Genomic DNA, 4,825 nt, shown 5'->3' on the forward strand with positions numbered 1-4,825 from the left:
TATATTAAAATAAAATATACTATATTATATTAAAATAACACATATATTAAAATAATATATTTTTTTTATTTAATTTTATAAATATAAATTATATAATATATATAATTAAAACTAAACATATTAAATTAAATAATTTTAATAAATATTATAAACTAAAATAAAATAAATAACATAAACTTAAAATAAACCTTAAAATAAACCTTAAAATAAATTACATAAATCTTAAAATATTTATAAAACTATTAATTAAACCAACCTTAATATAAAATAAATTACATCAATCTTACAATATTTATAATATTTTACTCTTTTATCTAATATATGTATTATTTTAATATTTATATAATATAATTTATTTTATTTTAATATATAATATAAAATTTTATGTAATGTATGTATAATATTTTATTTTAATTTATAATATTTATTTTAATTATTTAATTTAAATGTTTTATTTTAATTAATATTATATTTATAAAATTAAGTAAAAATAAAATATATCTTTTATTTTAATATTTATATAATATATTTTATTTAATATATATTATTAATTTTAATTATACATATTTATATTTTAAAAGTAAAGTATTAATTAGTTTAGTAGGGAGATGTGTAATTAATATGTTAATTATTGATTTAGAGAAAGAAAGTTGGGTATTTTGAGAATAAAAATAAAAAGGTAAGTATATTAGGAAAAATTGTTTAAAACATGGGCAAATAATTGGTCCACAAAATGGTCTGTGTTAGGATTAGAGTTTTTAAGAAATTTAGATAAAAAAAAAAAATAATAATTTGTAATGATTTTGAGAAAATAATAATTATTTAAAAAGATTTAAATGATATTAATATATATAAATAAAATAAATAATAAATAATTTAAAATAAATATTATTTTATTATTTTGATTAATAAATTAAGTTATGTAATTGTCGAAAAGTAATTTATTAAAATATTAATTTTAGTTGAATTTTTTTAAAAATTCAAATTGAACCAAATTTACTTTGTTTTGATTTGTTATGATAATTTTTTTCTTATCCCTCACAGACAAAATAGCACCTCCTCTCGTTCTTAATTTATTTTTTTATCCAATTTCTTAATTACTTATTTTATTTTATTTAAATATTAATTTTTTTATCATTAAACATAATTGCTTAATTAAGTTAAGAATATCATTAATATTTTTATTAAAAAAACTTAAATTAATTAAATTTTAATATATTTTTTTGGTCATGTTTAGAAAAAAAATATAATAATAGAAAAAAAAATACATCCAAATAAAGTAAAAAAAAAAATATTATAAAATAATTAATTAATTAAATTTAATTGATAAGAAAAATATAATAAATAAAATTAGATAAATAAAATTAATTTAAATAAAAAAAAGTAAATAAGAAAAATAAATATAAAGGTGGCAGATGTAATGAATAATTTTGGAATGAGGAGAGAAGGATGACAGAAGTGGGTTGACAGATGAGAGGTTAATCACACATCAATTCCATTTGTCATTATTATTTTCCTTTACCCTTTCACTTCATTGTAATTATGACTTTTACATCTTCTTTTTTATTTTTCGAGAATCACGTGGAGAAGATAAATCAACTTAGCACTTACTTTTTTTTGATTTGTAATATAGCTTGTTCGGTGTAGGTTATTTAAATAATTTGAAAAGAGATAAAAATGATTATTGATAATGATGAATTACAATTTTGAGAAAATTATAATGTTTTTTTAGTAAAAAGATTTAAAAAGTATTGATGTATATAAATAAAACAAATAATTATAATTGAAAATATAAAATATTTTAATATTTTAGTTAATGAGTTGATTAATTTGAAAGATAATAGCAGGGATGAAGTGACATCTCAAACCAATTTGACAAAGATCCTAAAGTCTTGTTTGTTTGATGAATAAATTATTAGAATAAAACTAAATTTTTATTTCAAAACTCAAAAACATAGTATTAATTATTTAATTATTTAATTAATTAATTTTATCATTTAAATAAAAATTACCTCTTAAATTAAATGTAATATTATTTTTATTAATTATTTTAAATAAAAATTAAAACACATATAAATTCAACTATTATATAACATATTAAAAAATATAATACATAAATTTTAAATAATTCAATTAAATAAATAATTATAATAAAAAATAAAATTAATAAAATTAATATAATTAAATAAAAAATATAAATTAAGAAAATAATAACAATAAAATTATAGACAATGGATAAATTAAAATACTAGAATTACCATTTACTTTTATATTTTATTTTATGTTAATAAAAGTTAATATTAATATATATAATATTTATTATATTTAGGTTATAAAATTTATTTTAATATAAATTAAATTAAGAAATTATTTATTTAAATTTTTATATTAATTATTTTATTAAAATAAATTTATAATATACGTTGAAACTAAGGCTAATAATCTATAATTAAGAAATCAATATTATGCATGTTCAACAATTCCAAAATTAAATAATTGGTATAAAAAAGAAAATGAATATTATTTTAATTATTTAATTTAGTGTATCTAGTTTAATATATTTTAATTTATAATAGTTATTTAAATTATTTAATTTAGTGTATTTAATTTTAACTATATATATTATATTTATAAATTTAAGTAAAAATAAAATATATGTGTTTTTTTTATTTTAATATTTATATAATATATTTTAATTAGTTGATTAAAAAAGAATGGTTAATTAATAAATAAATTAATTAATAAATATTAATTTAGAAAAAGAGGATATTAATTAATAGTTAGGGGAGAGAAAAATAATTAATAAGTTAATTAGTAATATAAAGATGGAAGCTGGGTCATTTGGAAAATGAATGAAAAAGTGGATAGTATAATTTGAAACATGAGTAGAACAGAAAAACTCTCCGGCAATAGATTACCCAATTACCTAAATTAAAAAAGAAACTATTTTCCTCTACCTCCTCCCTTCGAATTTTATTTATTTTGATTTAAGGCAGCCCAAATATAAGAGGTGCCCTTTTAAGAATGAGCATTCAACTTATAATGTAATATATGTGAGAATGTATAGTATCTTTGTCTTTTAGGCACCTAGTTGCTACATATATTCATTATATTAATTTAATGTCATTATAGTTGTTTAATTTATTTTATCGTAAATAATACAACATCAATTAATAATGGTTAAATTTTGTGAAATAAAAATATAACTTAAATAATATGAAATTAAATAAATTAACAACTAAATTTTAACAAAATTCAGTTAAAAAACAATATAAAAATAATTAGAATAAATGTATTAAATAATATTTGTGACAAAATAAACTATATAACATTAAGAGAAAATACAAAGTACACATGATGAATCTTATAAATGAATGTTTCTCAAAGATTACAAGGTTTTCAAATCTAAGCGACTACTGTTCTGCATGAATTCATGGTCCATGGTGTTGTAAACCGATCGGTCTCCATCTAGAAGAAAGATGAACATATTTTTTTCAATAAAAACCAGATCGTAAACTTCCAAATGTTACATGTTGAATAAGAAGATAAGGTGAAAAACTATTATGAAAAAAGAATATCAGTGTAGTTAAACTGATGAAGAAGTTGAGAAGATTTATCATGACGATGAGAAAGAAGTACAAAGTAATTTAAGAGTATATAATTTAAGAAAGTCAAGTAATGTTTTGTTTGAATGAAAAAAAAAATTAAAGTAATGTAAATTAAAAATAAATAAAAAATAAGTGGATATTACATGTGGAAAATTTTTAACTCCGTTTAATTTTTCCGTTATTTTAAATAAATTTGACCCTTTTTGACAAATTACTATATATAAATAGAATTTTGATACTTAATAAGTAAATTTGACACTTTTTATAAGTTGGTGTGTAAAATTGACATTCTTCATACGTATATAATGTGTATATATAATGTGTATATATAATGTGTAGAGAGTAAAATTAAATTGTTGTTAATTATCATGTAATTAAGTAACCTGATGAAAGTAGTTTAGAAAGAAAATTGTTATTATATAGTATAAATTGCAGAAAATTGTTATTATATAGTATAAATTGCAGGTTGTTGAAGAATCTCTACCTGTAGAAAGAGAGAAATATAATATTTTATTAGTTAATAATATAAGTATTAGATAAACTTAATTTCAAAATTGTTAAAACTGGTTAAATAACTGATTCATAATTAATTTAATGATTAATAAAATAGAAATCTTTGTATAATACAGTTGTGTTTAGAGAACTTTTTTGTAATTGAGTAGATCATGTAATTCATGATATTATTAATATAAAATTCTCCTTGATGTGTTTTTGTTAAAAAAAAATTGTGGGTAACGAAAACAATGAGATTTTTATAACTAAATTAATTAATTAATTTGATTGGAGTAAAAACAAAATCATTTAAATAAAACAAAATAAAGAAATGATAAAAGAGAAAAGGAGAAGAAATAGTGAGAAATAAAAGATCCCCTTAGACAACATATCACTCCCTAATCATCTGATGGTTAAACCATATCAATCAAATCCCTTATGTAGGAATTAAAATAATATGGAGTACATTTGATATTAAAACCATTATATGCAACTTTCATCTCATTCACCATGCTATGCAACTTGTTTTTCTCAATCAATTCCTTATTTCTAATCTCCTCAATTAACTCTTTCTCCTTCCTTAATTCCTTAATTTCTTCATCCATTTTCTCAATTTGAATAGCAATCTTATCCTTCTCCACCTTCAACTTCTCATAGTCTACTTCCGTCTCACCAAGCTTCAGTTTCAAACGATTCAACACCTCCGATTGATCATCAGCAACCCG

The sequence above is a fragment of the Impatiens glandulifera genome, chromosome 6, assembly GCF_907164915.1.
Source record: "Impatiens glandulifera chromosome 6, dImpGla2.1, whole genome shotgun sequence".
Taxonomy (NCBI): Eukaryota; Viridiplantae; Streptophyta; class Magnoliopsida; order Ericales; family Balsaminaceae; genus Impatiens; species Impatiens glandulifera.